Genomic DNA, 19,745 nt, shown 5'->3' on the forward strand with positions numbered 1-19,745 from the left:
AAGCTTTGGTGTAACTGATAACTGAAGCACTGTACATTAAGGAAGCGTAAGCAGTGTGTTACTTTACAGATAAAGCACCACAGAGGATGATGATCTATTTATAGGCATTAACCACGGTGCAAAGTGCCAGTTACAGGCACTTGAGTGTGTTTTTCTCCTCCAGATTACAGTTTTGGACAGCAGGGCTGCAGTGTTGGGAGCAGCAGGACTTCTGGCACCCGCTTTTGGTTTAATTTGGCCTTGATGACATAGAAATTTAAATTTGCAATGTATTTGTTTTTTTAAATTTGCGCCTGAGTGAAAATGCAAAAAGTCTAAAATATTAGAAACAAGTTTTAACACTTGGGCTAGGTGGAAAGGTGGTGCATTGACAAAAGATAAATGCGACTAATAGCAATGGAAACAGATTCAGCAAATAATTGATGACGTACAGTCATGATGTACCGTCAGTGAACACAGGGCTGTTAACAGAGCCCCTCAAAGAGGACAGAGCTGTAATATTAGTTGTTCAAATCTCTCTATTTTCATTGTCCAGTGGAATCTCCATTATTATACATCCATTGTTTTCCTTGGTTTGAAGGATGGATGTATAAAGAGAACTGAAAACAATGTTGAAGGTGGGGCTCCGTTTATTCCTATGAAAGATGCTCACTGGCACATGATAACAAAAACAGTAATGCGATTACCTAGTAGACATCAAAGCTGACAAAACAGCGATATTTGATGAGTTGGGAGTGAGAACCTGTTGGGTTTGCAGAAACATGCAATGCCAACATTTATTCTTGTGATTGGGTTAGTTTAAGTGAGGCTTGAATATTAACCAAATTATGTGTCTTGGTACACCAATACATCTGTTCCTGACAAGCACAATGAGCCATCACACTTGGTTGTATCCCTTCCTTTTGTTATGGCAATCCAAGGAACATGCAGGCAAGGAGGCTGTAAAAAGTTAACTGAATAGTTGTCATCATAAATCTTGAATGTAATCATTCACTTTGGACATCTTGTCATTTTCAAACCTCCCTTGTTATTCTGGAAAAAATGCAGCATTTATATATATTTGAAGGAAATAAAAGACTTTGAGAGGCAGATAAGTGGAATTGGGACAGAGAGGCAGTTGGCATGGTACTGCAGGGGATAAAACAAGTTAATTTGTTTTCTTTCACAATATCATCCAGCTTTTTATTCATCAATAAAAAAAGAAAAGAAAAATGTAATCATATATTCCATTGTAAGTAACTTTTTTTTATTTAGATGTAATCTCTTTTTCTTCATGTGTTATTTTTGTTTTTGTCATGGTGTATGTATAGACAGGTTTCTGTGCAAAGTTGTCACAGAGATATGCGCGCAACTAGGGGGCAGAAATTGGCACTCTTCACAGCATTTCTAGCAGAGATGACAAGGAGTTGTTGTACAGTAAAACGCACCAACTGCATTAAAGACAGGTGGAAAATGTTTAAATATCATGAAGGGAGCACTTGCCTTTGCTATAAACAGAAGAAGATTTGGTCTATGAAAGGGTGGATTGGGGTCCCGATGAACATAAAGGCAGTGAAAATCTGAACAGCACCACCTAGCTGCCAGATAGACAGCCGTTGCAAGCTTGTACGGTATGTGTCAGGTCATAAAGTAGCCCTGTCATTAACATTTTTACTATGACTTAGTATGCCTAATGACACTAATGTTACAACCACTCCTGATACTGAGCATGTTTACATGCACAAAATATTCCAGTTTTTGCCCTTGTTCTAAGAAAGACAATATTTCTCTCAAGCTGTTACCATGGCTAATAAAAAATATATATAAAAATATTCCACTATTAATCCCATTTACATACAGCCATGCGCCAACATGTCATTTATCACCTCAAAATATGGAAAACTAGAACGGCTGGAACCACTGGTGATTTTGCTTCTTTGTATCATCAGGATATTTTCACAGTTTCCTAGTGGTGATAGTGTTGTTGGATTGTGTGAACACAGCCTCGTTTTCATTCCTTCATCCACCTTCTCGAAAAGCCTGGCACTGTGATATTTGTGCATATCCAAAAACCTGTTGATATTTCCATAATGTTTAAAAATTGCTTTGTTTCTCCAGAAATATGGGCTTTTCTATTGGGCATGCATTTCTACCCCATTTTTGCAAAGTGTTGGCGAGTTGGTTTGTGTTCAATGTATCCTTGACATTGCACAGAGTCGGCCGTGACCAGACAAGAGGCCATGTGTCTCAGTAATGTACTGAATGTATTCTGCATACATGCCCAAATAATACTATTAAAACTCTTATAATGCCCACATATCTCACGTTTTAAACAGTCTAATTTGGAATATCCAAACAGAATATGCTGTTAACATGACTAGAATATTGTCGTATTCTGAATAATAGTGGAATATTAGTGTGTTATGTGTTTTATGTTCGTAATGTTAAATGTAACATTAGCCATTATCAATTAAGGAGTGGATAGATAGGCTCAACAACCAAGACCAATTAAGTTGAGTGAAATTCATGGGACACGTCAGCCATAAAAGTTTTTGTGATTCAGCTAGCTCCTGTTAGCTAAACATTTATTTGATAATCCCACCAAATGTCATTCAGCGACATGATAACTATGGGCTACTAATGGTCAACTATTGTTAGCTAACAATTTTCATACTGATGTATTAATATGCAAATAAAAGACAACAGATGTAACTCTAAAACAGCGCTTTATTATTGAGTCAACAAGAATTTACAAATAATGTGAAATCTACTGATTACAATTGTTAACTACAGTCTTGTGACCTGCAGCCAAAGCGCTTTTGCCCCCTGGATGTGTGTGCACCCAGCAATGTTTGTATATAAGAAACCCGTCTATGTGAGCATTTTATGTGCTTGCTTGCATGTTTTCAGTGGGGACTCCCAATGGCTGAAGCAGTCTCCAGGGGGTTTGTCTATTTGATTTAGTGTCTGTGAATTCCTCTGAGTTGAAAAAAAACCCAACAACAATGTTATGCTTAATGTTTCTCTTCTGAAACCCAGAGAGGACGTTGGAGACACGTGATGTGGGCCCAGTGTCTCTGAGCTAATAATTAAAAGTTTTTGAGAAACAGCCACTAGGTTCTTCTTTCCTCTCAGGTTGTGACCTACTGTAGATAAAAGCATGCAGCAGTCACAGTGTCGAGTTTCATTAGGCGGCAGATCATTCAAATGGCAGGACACAAATCATTTAAATAGACTGGGTATACTGTCAGTTGTTAGGGCTTAGGTTGAGTGCTGTGCTCGTATTTCAAAGGCCTCTGTTCTCTAAACTGGTTTTGATAATCAGTATCTATTGGATGACCTGGCATTAAAGGGCTATGCTGCTATAGTCCACAGCCTGTTGGTCATCTTAACCTGCTAATTGACTTGCTAAATTTGGCATCTTGTTTATTTCACTGTTAATGTGTGACAGCGCCCTTACGTTAAGGATTGTATTTTGACCTAGCGGTGTAATGCCTCAGCTGCTCTGTGCCAAAAAGCCCTATAGTGTGTCCTGTTATCTCAGTCTGATAACACTCTCTCTTTGGTTTCCCTCAAGACACACTCATATACACTTAACACTCACATGTGTTGATGTTTCCTCCCTTTTTCTTTTAAGTCATGTGCATTAGTCTGGCAGTGTGTGGCTCACTGTAGGCTGTATATTTAAGTATAGATGAGCATAACCGGACTGCTGTTTCTGTATGATTAGGGACATGCAAACAACATGGGACTGATATATTGGTAATGGGAATAGTTAAAACTGTAGTCAGTACTGTGATGTCTAGACACTGAGGATGATAAAATGAATACACTGTATGTAAAAACTGCTCACTATAACAAGAATTGTTTACGAATTTGATGTCAGTCCAAAGAATTTTGTCAGAAAAATATAATCAAGCCAAAATTTGTGATGTAATAGGTGAACAAACTGGTGTGCAGATAAGATGCAGAAATTTAACATTTGCCAGTACTCTATTTTAGACTTAGACATTATAGTCTTCCAACTTCTTTCTTAAAGGGCAAGTTCACCAAAAATACAATAAAAGAAAAAGAATCTAAATTAATCTATCTAATTATTAATATCTAATCTATCCATTTCAGTTTTGAGATCTTGGCAGCACAATCACTAGAATAAATGTTGGTGTTCTACGTGCCTGCAAACATGAATGTGTCACATTTGCACATTTTATATGCAAATGTGTCACATTTGCACATTTTATATGCAATGGATGTGTTGATACTTAACATTTCCATGTTCAATCTTTTGTTGTCACAACATTCTGGTTAATGTGTGGTTAGGTTTATGCACAAAAAATACTCGGTTATCGTTAGGAAAACAACATGTTTTGACTTAAAACACTTGGTTCGTTCGATAAAACCACAGCTGGAAATGCTTAAACTCTTGTTAAAAAATACCCACTGTTGTCAGTACAAACACAGCTTGATGTGTCCCGAATTATGGTTAAAAATACCTGGTCTGGTCACAACAAACATGGCTAACATGTCCTGAACTCTTGTTAAAAAATATCCTGTTTGTTCACTACAAACATGGCTGAACATGTCCTGATCTCTTGTTCAAACATACCCACTTTTGTTGGTCTCTTACTGTGGTCTGCTGCTAAGCATGCAATTAGCACTAAAAAGAAAGTGCAGCTGAGGCTAACGGGAATGTCATTAATTCACAAACTGTGGGACAAAATTAAACTTTGACCTAATGGTGGTTCTAGATACAGTCAAGGATCACCAAAGTTATTACAATTCATCCTGAGGGGAACCATCAATCATCAATCAGCCATCTAGCTTTTTAAGATATTTACTTTGAACCAGAGCAAGTCCTCCAACCCATGGGACCATGTAAGTAGTTTGTTACCGTCTAATGTGTTCCACAGGAGTGTTTCCTAAATTAGCGTCCCTACTGGTGCTAAGTGATCAACATGCCCTCATACTGAAGCAACAGAATAGGCCATAGACTGTATTACCGTTAACAGTTTTAGTTTTAAACACATTTAATTTTGTGAAACAGCTGCAGTTGCATCAAAACATGACATATGTTCATGGGACATACATCCCCTGATAATTATGTTACGTAGTTAAAATAAGTTGAGGTTCACTCTTGGGTTCACACGAGACACAAACACTGGTCTCTTGGGTGACAGTCCTGTGTTTCTTTGACTTGTCCATTCACCCTGAGTCCGACTGCCTCCCCATGCAGACTTTGTGGTTCTTAAAACTATGTCCACTGGCTTCCTCCATTGCTGCTGTCATAATTAAAAAAGAAAATTCAATTTTGGTCGTAATTCTTGCTTGCACAAATGACCTATGTGGTTGTGTAATGGAAGAGTACAGTCTCACTGCTGGTGTTGAGAGATGAAAAGTAGGGGATCACCAAAGTTATTGGAATTCATTCTCTGGAGACTGCGAATATCAGTCTAGATCAAAGTAGTGGACTGACCAACCAACATTGCCATTGCTGAAGCCTAGCATGGTTTAAAAAAAAGGGGAAAAAAAGAATCAACAACAAAGTGTCTGTTCAGAATAAACAGCCCTGGTAGTCTGGAAAATCCACAGACCTCCCTATGACTCTACTATGACAAGTATGTCAATGCCTAGAATCTGCAAGGTTAGAAGCCACTAGCAGTGAGCGTACCAAGATTTATTGCATATGGGAGCATAATCTATATTTAGTTAGTTAAACTGTGGTCATGTTGGGCTTTGGTGTGTTTCACGCACTTTGTTTCACCTCTCATTGACTGTACATGCAGCTGAATGCCACCCAGACTAGCTGCATGTTACTGGTTTGCTCATGAATTAGGACTTGAACACATCTGACCACATGTGTCCAATTAGAGTTCCAGTAAACTGAATTGGCACACACACCCTACATAATTTGAGTTGCTGAAATGCAGCCTATGGCTCTCCTATGATGTCTAATTACATTGTAAGACACGAGTAATTGCAATAATAAGTAATGTGTTTAGATTATGCAGAAGTCGGCCCAGATGTAAAACATCTGTTTTGATCTGGTGCTTGTGCTTTTGTTACTCTACATGGTATTGTGAGAGCTGCTGTCAAGTTTGTTCACATGTCTTATTTAAATTCAGGGCTGTAAGAGTATATGCATGTGCTATTAGCCACATCTCACTTCTACTTTTTCGTACGTATTGTAAATTCAAAGTGAAATGAATTGCGTTGTCCCATGTAAAGCAGGGAGTGCTTCTGGCATGTTGGCAGGATGGAGTCACACAGTAGCATTATTGTACTGTGTAATAGCCACAAGGCTGTTAAAAGAGAGGAGGCCTTTAGATCTGTTACTGAGTCAGCATGTTATCAGTGAAAATTTGCTTTACATGCCTTGCATGAACCGTATAGATGAGAGAATGCCACCTGCCCAGTCAAGTAAAAACATCAGGGGGAAAAAGAATGATCCCCATGATGAACAGCAGGGCTGCTAAAGCAAGGAAATAAGAAGACTGCAGACTAGACGGACATTTAGGTGTTCAGCGTCAGGAAAGTGAGGGAGAGTAATGATATCAAACTAGAGATAATCCGCACAGAGCAGAGTCTGACCTGAGCTTTCAGAGATTCCACAACCTAACAGGTATGTCTTCAGCTTATCCTAAATGCTATATGTGTTTTTGTTTCTCATCTTCCATATGTCAAAGCATGTAATTAAAGCTCAACTTATACCCAGGATGAGCAGTAGGTGCCTAATATGGACACTGACCTTCAATTGAAGAGATGAGATTTTGATGTGTGGAGTAAAAAAATTTGGAATGAGGCATCAAAAAGATAGGAGGTAGAGTTACCGACAGATCTGGCAGGTTAAGCAACACCTTTGCAAACTTTAATGAGTTTATTCTGCTGCTGTGAGCAAAATGGTTTAAAGATGTCATTATGGATTCTTGAGGTGCAATCTGTCTAATACTTTGGTGGGTTTGTGACATGGCTTAAAGGGATTGAGTTCATGAGACGTAATCCATGTTCAGACCGAGATGCTTTCTAGTCCTTTTCACCTTTCATTGAGTGCTCAGCTTTCCCTGACCCTCACATTCATACCTGTGCAAAGCATCCGCTACCGGTTCGCTCCGACTTCAAAGGCTCGGATGTGGAATAATGTTGCGTGGTCGAAGACGAATTCCTGTTTGGTTTATGACACAGATTGGGCGAGCCTGCAGTTTATATGAAAAGATCAATACAGTCAGCTACATTTACTCTCGAATCAGTCACACTAACAAAGAACAGACACGATTTGTCTAAAGACTTCAGAAGTCTGTGAATAAATCTAACAGTGTGTTTGTTATCAAGAACCAGCCACTGATCATCACAAGACATACAATATAAACCTGACACATTGAAATGAAGCCCATGCAGCTGGAGAGCTGGGACATGCAAATGGATTTGGATGATGGATCAGTCAACAGTTCATGTGGGTAGTATTCTTCAAAAACAATTCAAACTATTTGGAATATTTCAGTGATGTAAGTGCAAATGATTTTTCCAAGTTCTATGGCTTCCTCCCACAATCCAAAGACATGCAGATTAGGTAAAATGGTGACTTGCTCGTGGATGTAATTGTGAGCATGAATGGTTGTCAGCCTCTGTTTGTCAGCCCTGTGATAGTCTGACGACTTGTCCAGGGTGTACCCTTCCCTTGCTCAATGTCAGCTGAGATAGGCTCAAGGCCCCTGCAAACCTGAACAGAATAAGCATTCCTGGGTGATGAATGAATGAATGAATGAATGAATGAATGAATGAATGAATGAACTACACCATGAAACGTGAGGTGAGAATTTGGGCGGCCCCGTCACCAGAAAAAAAGGTTGGCATTGTATGTTTCTGCAAACCACTGATATGTTACACTTGTATGTTTTATACATACTGTATGTTAACCAGAGCAGCACAACATAAAATTACCTTAAAGCTTATTTACTACATATGAAATGTACAAATGTAACACATCTGTGGTTTGCAGAAACATACAATGACAACATTTGTTCTGGCAACTGGGTTGTTGGGGGAGGACAGTCTTCATAGCATGTCACTCATTTTCTGAAAAGACAAAGTGCATGCACCAAGATGCCATTCAGTGGTGAAATGCTTACACCTGAAATCTCTCTGAATAGATTTATCTTTTTAATCAAACAGTATTTCCTGCTTTAAACGTGTCTGTATCTTTTGCAGTGATTTTGACATAACCTGACAGTGAGGCTGCTTTAACAGTGACTAAAAGCATATTTGGCATAACGATTTAATGGCTATGACTTTTCTTAACATAAAAGTAGATCAATATGATATTGGCTTTCCACTCTAATGCACTTGTACTTGTAATTGCAAGTGTTTAAAATTTACAGTCATAGGAATGTGCTCAACCATCTGGCCACGGTTAAGTGGACTACACTGATGACTATCACATATGCTGCAAATACATATGCAATGTTTACAGTGGAACACAGTGTTTATACAATGGGTTTTAATTGAAAAGTGAGTTAACCTGAGTTTAGACACTGATCTCACTTATCAGATTTAGAGTTTCTATGAAAAGACAGTGACAAACTATTATTTTCTACAACTTTTGTTTTTTGATTCTGACTTGGCAGAACATGACTAGCTGTGCCTGATTAGACTTTGGGTGTTGTAATGCAACCTCTCCTGAAGAATGTAATGATCTCACACATCAAGCAGATGTTCTCAATCAATATTTGTTGATGTGAAAGCCCATTAGTTTGCTAATTACATTTGCATAAACATTTCACCATTTCATATTTACTGTGCTAAATTGGTTTTCATACAGAGTTTACATACAGTGGCCCTCAATTGCTTACATATGTTGGTGTAAATACTGTTTGGCCTAAGTAACAATGTATACACATATGTATACAGCCAATCATATGCTGCACGTGTCCGTATTTGTGGCCACACACACATAGGCCTACGCAAACAGAATATCAGCAGCATCACACAGCTTGCATTCCCTACCAGTGACTTACTCAGGGTAAACAAACATGTATCTGCTTCTCTGTTTGTTTGGTGGACACCCCAGCCTGATGTAAACAAGCTATTGAACTTTGTTTAATGAAAGGTATGATTTGGACATGTTAAGAGGATTTTTCTGCTCGTAGCCCCGTGTAGCCACAGTTTAGAACATCTGAATGGTTGTGGTTTGGCTGGCTGTCATGGAGAGATCCAGATAATTAACTAATTGCTGCGCCTGGCAGTAAAGGACTTAATGCAATAAATGCGCTCTCTGGTGGCCATGTTGGCGGTCCTTAGGTTTAGTTTCACAATGCATTATTTCATCTCAACAGAGAAGCTATGTCCGTGCAGTTATTGTTTGGAAACAATAATTTCACACAATTAATCTGATTCATTTTTAGACCTGCAAGCACTTGCACATGACACAGTAAGGATGTCAGTGTCAGTCAGTTGGCTGGTTCAAAACACTTTGCTCTATTATTATTATTACCAAATAATTTGAGGCTTATTGTTTATACTAAATCATGTTGTGAACCAAGCAGTCAGGAAAGAGCACTGAATTAGCACTGCAATCTTATAACACTGTCAGAATCACAAGGGACGATCAGTAATAAGGATCATTACTCACCATACAGTCCACTATATAGTGAGTCCACCATTTTGTAGTGCTGTCCAAATATATAGTGGGAATTATTATACCCTATATAGTAGACTAAACGTATCCCACAATGCACCATGAAAAGTATATATCCCAACATGCATTCCGCCAAAGGAACGGACGGACTATATGGGACGGACATCAAGATGGACGAGGAGAGAGGGAGTAATTTGATTACAACCTGCTGTACATGCTAAACTTATAAAGACATGTTGAAGTTTGTTTTATCAGGTTCTTTGCCATGCAATAAACCATGCCATGTAAGTTTAATGTGTAGTCGTTGGTCCCCGAAGAGATAAAAATAAATCAGCAACTGATCTTAAGTGCTTAACACTAAAAATGCTAGCTAATGTTAGCAAGCTGGGTTGCTACTAGCTCTAATTTGTTCTGTAATGTCATAATGCCAAATATTATACATTAAATTCGCTCCACTGACCCCTGATGTAAATGATCAGGGAACTTGAACTTTTTTGCCTAATGTGCTGTTCTGACAAATGGAGCTAGCCGCTCAGAATTACCTACCAGTAGCGAAAGAATCAGAATGGACTACAAGTTCTATAAATGTTGGTAAAACTAGAGCAGCTCATCCTGTCAGGTAGAAATATCTATCACAATATGGTTAAACGTAGAGTAGGCCATTATATAGGGTAGGAATTATCCATCAGAATATGCTACTACCTCTATAAATGTGGTTAAAAGTATGGTTGTGTCACCTGGTATGGTTTTGGTGGGGGTTTTTTTTTCTTCACTTAAACGCACCATGAATGAGCAGTTTGTGTTAGTAGGTCATTCTGAGGTCATTCTGAGTCTATTTGTCAGAACAGTGCCACTGAGCAACTTTAATATGAACAGGGCCTCCCCATCATTGTGTATCCAGTTCTCTTTAAGGAGTGCTGCAGGAATGTGTCTTAAAACCCACAAATGAGTTAGCGTTTTAGCACTCCCGGTTTCCTAGTGTCAAAGTTTTTTTTTTAATAGGTATTTGGTTAAATGCTTGAGATTAGGTCAGTGGTTAACACTTGGAGACTTTCATGTTATGTTCAACAACATAAAATATGTCAATACATTCCCAACTCATGAATGTTAAAGCTTTTTAGGTGTCTTAAAAAAGCTGGTTGCTAATAAGTGGCTAAATGAGGCTACTGTACAGAGCATGCTGAACAAGGCTTTATAGCCCTGTTGTGGTGGCAACATTAATTTAAGTGACTGTAGTGTAATTGCTTTACAGACTAATGTTGGATAGTCTGCAATCACCAGCAGTAAAAATACTGCTGGTGATTGCATTATGCTTCAAAAATCATAAAGGTGGTGTTTATTTGTGAAGATTATCTTGGTGAACAAAATGTGGGAGTATCATTAACTTTTCACACAAAGCTAATTTTCTGCAATAATCCTAAATCCAAAGAAAAAATACCACTGGCTTTTTGACAAGGGAACCAGGATGATGCTAACTTCCACGTCAGACTACAGAAAAACATCCCTGGACCACTCCTCATATCCATGGGTGTAGTAATAGTGGCTATTGTAGCCTCAAGTCTTTTTTTTCCACATATAGGTTATGTTAATAGACTCTGATGTGTAAAAAAATGTTTAAAGTCTGTCCCAAATTTATACAAGGCAAGGCCACTTGACCTTTTGTGTTGTCAATTTTTGAGGGCACAAAGGCCAAAAGCCAGGGCAGCAACGCCATAAAATAAAACAATGATTTTAAGTCCACATCCATAATGAATTTAATTTAAGGACTAAGGATGTATAACTATCTGTGAAATTAATAAATAAACAAGCTCAAGCAAACAAGACATTTTTCACTTTTAATTCATTCATGCATTTAATTATTTGCACAAAGGTCCAGTCCTATGCCAGATTGTCTCAGCTGCAAACCCAAGCAAATAGGCCTGATGGTGGCGCTACAGCAAGCATCTAAAGTTTAAAACCTTGAAAATTCATAACAAATCAACATATGTGGTACAGCTTCACAACTTTAACCAAAATGTAGCCCCAATACTGAAGAAACGTTTGTACATTTAAACCTATTGCAAATTATGAAGTCCGTAAAACTTATTAAACCTATCTCCTCCCACAATTTTTGCTCAATTGACACCAAACTTGCCACAGAGCATCTTCAGACTGTCCTCCGCAAAAATACTACACAGATTTTTTGATTTAACAAAAATTGAGCCTACAGTGCATCGAGATGTTTGACAGTAAACAGTACTGTAAACATATACTTTCAAATTCTTGCTAAATAAATTTTTAATGTTCACGAAAAAAAGGAGTCTTGGTAGATGATGTTTGGCAAATATCAGAAATATATAAAAAAAACAGATTTGCTCAGCGGCAAACACAAGTCAATAGTCTCGCACTACAGCAAGTGTCTAAATTTTAAAAATTTGAAAATTCATAACAAATCAACTATACCTGCTGCAGTTTTGCAACTTTCATCAAAATGTAGCCCAAATACTTAAGAAACTTTTGTACACAGGAAATTATGAAGTCCATTACTCACTTCAAAAACTGTAAAACCTATTAAACCTATCTCCTCCCACAATTTTTGCCCAATTGACACCAAATGTGCAAGAGCATCTTCAGACCGTCCTCAACAAAAGTACTACATAGATTTTTGATTGATGAAAAATTGAGCCTACAGTGCATCAAAATGTTTGACTGTTAACGGTACTATAAAAATATACTAGCAAAGTGACTAGCATTCATGCATTTAATTCAGGTCATGTGATTAATCAGAGTCAATGACTCTTTTGAGGATGGGGATGGGGAGTCAGGGAGATTTGCGGTGCATGTTTCGGGGTTCCTTGGACCATATAGATGACTGTTTGGCCTCTTTTTATTGATGCCAGTTGCCCACCATCTTGCCACAGATTCTTGGCTTTGATAATCTGCAGGAGCACAACCCTGTGACTTGATGAGGAGGAGGTCTTCAATGGTGGATGTATGCAGGCTTTTATTTTATATTTGATGAAGTCTCCTGGTTGGCCGGTGATAGATTGGTGTCAAATTGTTGTTATAGCTGTCCGTACGCATCGTCTCATTTGATGTTGCCCAATAAGAATCCAGAATGTCATCAAAAGATGCATTTTTTTCTCAAAAGATACAGGTGTCGAAGCCGTGTTGACAGTAAAGAGGCAGGGGAGAAAATCGCAAAAGCATCTGGGGCAGTGCAGGCAGGGCATCAAGGTCACTGGGGGAAGATATTTTTTTCAAGGGCACAAGGTCAAATTGCCACGGCCCTCGTGGCCCCCGTGAAATTCCTGCCCTGCTTATAAGTAATTTACATTATTTCTGTTGCAGTAAGAGATTGCTCTGCATGCTTAGGACATCAGTGACTCATTATTTTCAACATTTTATAGGCTAACAAGTCTACAGCCACACTTACAACTCTTTGAGACAGTATGCAGTCACAGCAGTGCTTTAAGCTCTCGTCAGCAGGCTAACATGCAGACATTTCAGTGGTACCATGCTAATTAGCAGATAATATTTAAAACATTCACCACCTTAGCCTGCGGCGTCAGCATGCTAACATTTGCTGATTTGTATTTTTAAAAAAGTACAGATGTCTGTACGGTACAACATTAAATTATATTTGATAATTGCAGAGATGTTCCAGTTGAAGTAGCTAAAAATAAATCAAATGAATTAAAGGGGCAAAAAGCGAAAAGGTTTGCTGTGCACTGCCTGTAGACCAAAACAAAGTGTGTCATGAGCCACTCCTCCCTCTACCTCTGCTCTCCACCCCCCCACCCCACTGGCCTCGTCTGTGCAGCCGAGCACCGCAGCATCTCCACAGACTATTACATCCAGACGGTCCCGGTGTTTCTTCCGCAGGCTCCACTTCACTCAGCTGCCCGATATACCTGCTGCTTCTTCCCACATTAACCTGAATAACAAAACAGGGCTCGGTGCTCCGGTTGGATCCAAACGGAGAGCCGGGGCTAACGTTAGCTGGGAAGCTAGCGGAGGCTAACTGGCTGTGCTGGTAGCTGAGTGAAGTGGAGCCTGAGGAGGAAGCACCGGTTAGCCCCAGTTTCACTACAGGCAGATTCACTCGCCACAGGGGTGAGGAAATAAAACCTAAACAGTCAACTTAGTTTGGCTTAGTTTAGCAGTTAGCGATGTCTTTCACTCACTCTCAGTCTCTGCTGTGTTTTGCTATTTCCCTGCTTTCCTGTTAGCGTTAGCACTAGTCGGCTGCCACGCTAACGTCCCTACTCTTCTCCGTGAGCCCGCGGCTCATGGCTCCGGCTCACGCAGAGTAGGGACGTTAGCGTTAGCTCCTGGAGTTAGCACTAGAGCTACTACAGCTACTGGAGTAACATACAGTACAGGCCAAAAGTTTGGACACACCTTCTCATTCAATGCGTTTTCTTTATTTTCATGACTATTTACATTGTAGATTCTCACTGAAGGCATCAAAACTATGAATGAACACATGTGGAGTTATGTACTTAACAAAAAAAGGTGAAATAACTGAAAACATGTTTTATATTCTAGTTTCTTCAAAATAGCCACCCTTTGCTCTGATTACTGCTTTGCACACTCTTGGCATTCTCTCCATGAGCTTCAAGAGGTAGTCACCTGAAATGGTTTTCCAACAGTCTTGAAGGAGTTCCCAGAGGTGTTTAGCACTTGTTGGCCCCTTTGCCTTCACTCTGCGGTCCAGCTCACCCCAAACCATCTCGATTGGGTTCAGGTCCGGTGACTGTGGAGGCCAGGTCATCTGCCGCAGCACTCCATCACTCTCCTTCTTGGTCAAATAGCCCTTACACAGCCTGGAGGTGTGTTTGGGGTCATTGTCCTGTTGAAAAATAAATGATCGTCCAACTAAACGCAAAGCGGATGGGATGGCATGTCGCTGCAGGATGCTGTGGTAGCCATGCTGGTTCAGTGTGCCTTCAATTTTGAATAAATCCCCAACAGTGTCACCAGCAAAACACCCCCACACCATCACACCTCCTCCTCCATGCTTCACAGTGGGAACCAGGCATGTGGAAACCATCCGTTCACCTTTTCTGCGTCTCACAAAGACACGGCGGTTGGAACCAAAGATCTCAAATTTGGACTCATCAGACCAAAGCACAGATTTAGTTAGCACTTAGAGTTAGCACTAGAGCTACTACAGCTACTGGAGTAACATACAGTACAGGCCAAAAGTTTGGACACACCTTCTCATTCAATGCGTTTTCTTTATTTTCATGACTATTTACATTGTAGATTCTCACTGAAGGCATCAAAACTATGAATGAACACATGTGGAGTTATGTACTTAACAAAAAAAGGTGAAATAACTGAAAACATATATTCTAGTTTCTTCAAAATAGCCACCCTTTGCTCTGATTACTGCTTTGCACACTCTTGGCATTCTCTCCATGAGCTTTAAGAGGTAGTCACCTGAAATGGTCTCCACTTCACAGGTGTGCCTTATCAGGGTTAATTAGTGGAATTTCTTGCTTTATCAATGGGGTTGGGACCGTCAGTTGTGTTGTGCTGAAGTCAGGTTAATACACAGCCGACAGCCCTATTGGACAACTGTTAAAATTCATATTATGGCAAGAACCAATCAGCTAACTAAAGAAAAACAAGTGGCCATCATTACTTTAAGAAATGAAGGTCAGTCAGTCCGGAAAATTGCAAAAACTTTAAATGTGTCCCCAAGTGGAGTCGCAAAAACCATCAAGCGCTACAACGAAACTGGCACACATGAGGACCGACCCAGGAAAGGAAGACCAAGAGTCACCTCTGCTTCTGAGGATAAGTTCATCCGAGTCACCAGCCTCAGAAATGGCAAGTTAACAGCAGCTCAGATCAGAGACCAGATGAATGTCACACAGAGTTCTAGCAGCAGACCCATCTCTAGAACAACTGTTAAGAGGAGACTGCGCGAATCAGGCCTTCATGGTCAAATAGCTGCTAGGAAACCACTGCTAAGGAGAGGCAACAAGCAGAAGAGATTTGTTTGGGCCAAGAAACACAAGGAATGGACATTAGACCAGTGGAAATCTGTGCTTTGGTCTGATGAGTCCAAATTTGAGATCTTTGGTTCCAACCGCCGTGTCTTTGTGAGACGCAGAAAAGGTGAACGGATGGTTTCCACATGCCTGGTTCCCACTGTGAAGCATGGAGGAGGAGGTGTGATGGTGTGGGGGTGTTTTGCTGGTGACACTGTTGGGGATTTATTCAAAATTGAAGGCACACTGAACCAGCATGGCTACCACAGCATCCTGCAGCGACATGCCATCCCATCCGCTTTGCGTTTAGTTGGACGATCATTTATTTTTCAACAGGACAATGACCCCAAACACACCTCCAGGCTGTGTAAGGGCTATTTGACCAAGAAGGAGAGTGATGGAGTGCTGCGGCAGATGACCTGGCCTCCACAGTCACCGGACCTGAACCCAATCGAGATGGTTTGGGGTGAGCTGGACCGCAGAGTGAAGGCAAAGGGGCCAACAAGTGCTAAACACCTCTGGGAACTCCTTCAAGACTGTTGGAAAACCATTTCAGGTGACTACCTCTTGAAGCTCATGGAGAGAATGCCAAGAGTGTGCAAAGCAGTAATCAGAGCAAAGGGTGGCTATTTTGAAGAAACTAGAATATAAAACATGTTTTCAGTTATTTCACCTTTTTTTGTTAAGTACATAACTCCACATGTGTTCATTCATAGTTTTGATGCCTTCAGTGAGAATCTACAATGTAAATAGTCATGAAAATAAAGAAAACGCATTGAATGAGAAGGTGTGTCCAAACTTTTGGCCTGTACTGTACATGAACGCGCAGCCGGACCGGCTTGTAAACAAGGGGCTGGAGATCAACACAGAGAAAGGTTGTTTGAGGTCATGCTATACTCCAGATGAAATTACACCTCTAGTTCTTCACATAGCAATTTTTTAATTCCTTCAATCTAGAAATGATGAATTTCGCTTATTGCTCCTTTAAGGACCGAATTGAGGTTTTTGTTTGTTTGTTAGTTTTTTCCAAAACCACAAGTATGATGGGGCTTTCAGATTCTTACAGCATACCGCAGCTTCTATATTTAGACCTTCAATTTGGACACGGAAAAAAGTCTTCTAAATCATTGCTAAATTGAGACTCAGAGGCCCAGGATATCTTACATTCCACACTCCCTCTGTTGAGGACTTATTCACAGCAGACATTTAAACACGTCTTAGCAGGAAAATCCCAGGTGCAATGTATAACATTAATTAATGATGGCTGCATTCCTCTCAGGTGTGTTGTTTCCAAGGCCCTAATTTTGTTCATGCTGTTTTACTGACAAGTCTTCCTGGAATACTTAAATGGAAGAGAGCCAGTGTCCATGTTATTACATTAATATTGGCAGAACATTGACATTAATATTGCTTTTTTTTTTCTCTCTTTTTCTTTTTTGGAACTACTGTTAGGGTTTGGAGGCTTTTTTTTGTGTGTGTGTTCTCTTCACTGAACAACAAATTTACAAACAAAGTAGGTTAACAGTTTTTTTTTCTTAACAGTTTTAAATTTTGGTGTGAGTTGTAAAATTACAATAAAATAACTATAATAAAACAATTACAAGTAAGGAAAAAGATAATTCTCTTCAATTTAAATTAAGGGTTTGTACATTTGTACAGTCTTACACCTCTTAGCTTACTGATTCTTTTCTCTTTTTTTGCACTAATTTGGCTGGACTATGCAATATAATATATTGAGCAACTATATGATTTCTTTTCTTCGTTTTATACTGCCATATAAATCTAAATCTTTAGTTAGTTCTTTTGCCTTCTTTTCATCAGCTAAATGTAACTGAATATTATCTTTATATTTGAAAAATTTGGAGAAATATAAGGGATTGTTTTTGTCCCTTTTTATTTAATATACTATTGATCTTATTGTTTAACAATATTCTTTTGGTAATACAGAGCAGTATTGAATTTCCTGTATCCTTTGTTTCTCTTAAATAACATCTGGCGCTTTCAGTTGTTAGTGCATGGTCAGTCAAAGGGGCCTTTGCAATGAACCCTTTTGATACATTAGTGAAAATGCTAAGCACTGAGTAGCTATAACATAAGCATGACATCAGTTTTTTTTTGTTTTTAAGTTTTTCAAGCGCACATTGATCAACATTACTGTAAACGTACCAACGCTGGCCAAAAGGCTAATTTTCAACTGTTGTTCCTCAGCCTGATGTTAAACTGGGCATTAAAACAAAATCTCTTGTGATGATGATCAACTGATTTTTTATATGAATAAAGTTTTGCTTGCTCATATCTGTGCTTTCTTGCTGTCACAAGTCATAATTTGTGCTGCATATTTTGTAGATTTTTAAGGCTAATAGTGTGTGCTGCTGTACGTGCTATTGAAAAAGAGCACACCCAACAGAAACATGACAATTAATAGTGTTTAAAAACTACAGTGCAGCTGAGCTCCTTTGAATCCTTAGTATGCTACAGTATCTGCAGAAGTGCTGATAGCAAAAATCTCTTCGTAAAATTGCGTACTGTATGGTCCACATTTAACTGCATATTTTTACTGTTTCAATCAAATGCCTGTGTAATGTGAAAGGGCCACCCACAGTGACAAACCCACTGAGAAATAACACACACTGTACAGTGTCTCATATCACACGAAATCTGTATTCTACATACACTGAAATATGAATACATTTTTCTCTCCCATTTTTCACAGGTTTAAGTTAAAGCCCTAAGACTTTCATGCACACGAAAGATTCATTTATTTTCCTGAATGTTCATTACGCTCAAGACGTCTCCTTTTATTGTGACCACCCCAATGCACACCTTTGTATTAATGACACTGTATAATCAGCATTTTGATATGCCACACCTGTCGGATGGATTATCTTAGACAAGTGCACACTAAGACGGATTTAAATGTATTTGCGACCAAAATTTGACTGAATTTGAGTTATATAAAAGTCTTAGGTCTGTAACTTAAACCTGTGAAAAACGGGAGTAAAAAACAAAAGTGTTGCCTTTCAGTTTTTGTTCAAAGCATTCAGAAATAACGTTACCTGCCGTGAACACGCTCGAGGCCAGTGGTTCCGGTTGCAAGTAAGCAGTTTTAGCAAAATTAACATGCTAAAGAGCGTCACATTTCTTCTAAAAAATGCAGAAGTTAATGGACCGAACTAAATGTAAAAGGAGATTCATCGGGTCTCCAGAAACACGTCCCCAATGCTCTGCGTCTGCTGGCTGTGTAAGTAGGTACTGTTTGCTAACAGGTTTGCTAACGCTTTAGCCAACTTTTTCTAATAGTAGCTTGGCGCTGTCTGTTAGCTAACTTAGTTTTTCAAATACCATTGAATTTAATATAACTTAACTGTACACTCGCTGCATGTATATATTTGTCAGAGTTTTTCCCATTATATTGTCATGTTACATTTGTAGGCGCATTTAGGGACTGTACTTAACTTGTCAGAGGAGAGGCTGGGGTGTGACGTCGTTAAATTTTTGTGTCACTTAGCTTTTTTTAATTGACTGGGGGAAAGGCAGGACCATCCTTCCAGTATTTATATAACCATATTTTTGTATATTTGCACCAAATGTAGATATGGGGCAAATACAAAAAGCAAACAGCACAAAGGGGGTTATCATCAAAGCAAATGGTAAATTTCTTAAAGTGTTACTTTTGGCAGCTATTTTAGATGTAGACTTTGTCTTGAGACAAAAATGCTCATTAGTTTTAGTCACATTTTAGTCATTTTTATCCTTTATAGTTTTAGTCTAGTTTTAGTCAACAAGTCAAAATGTTTTACTTTACCAAAATCATGATACTATAGTCAACTCTCTTAGTCAAAATGTTTTTCTATTTAAACTAATCCAATCAAGGAATCAAGGTGACAGGTTGTATAAAAATTTCATTTAGAAATTCTGACATTTTTTCTTAATCTAAAACATTTTAATGAGGAGATTTAAACTTTCAGAGTCCTTTCACAGAGTCAGTTATTAAAACTAAACTTTTATCTCTGTCAGAGAAAACTGAGCCTCTGGGTATTGGGTATTATAGTGTTTGCATGCTAGCAAAATATCCTGGTGCTGACTATTTATTTACTGGAGTTTACAGCCAGTTGGCGCTTCGATGTCATACTGCTAATGCAGCATTAGAAGAT

General features: G+C 39.0%; 1 protein-coding gene across 9 annotated transcripts in view; it reads left to right on the top strand.

Moving 5' to 3' along the window:
• The window catches only part of myocd (myocardin), a 150,188-nt gene that overhangs the window by 1,012 nt on the left and 129,431 nt on the right, over positions 1 to 19,745 (top strand). The gene's annotated exons all lie outside the window — the stretch shown is intronic.

The sequence above is a fragment of the Epinephelus lanceolatus genome, chromosome 21, assembly GCF_041903045.1.
Source record: "Epinephelus lanceolatus isolate andai-2023 chromosome 21, ASM4190304v1, whole genome shotgun sequence".
Classification (NCBI taxonomy): domain Eukaryota; kingdom Metazoa; phylum Chordata; class Actinopteri; order Perciformes; family Serranidae; genus Epinephelus; species Epinephelus lanceolatus.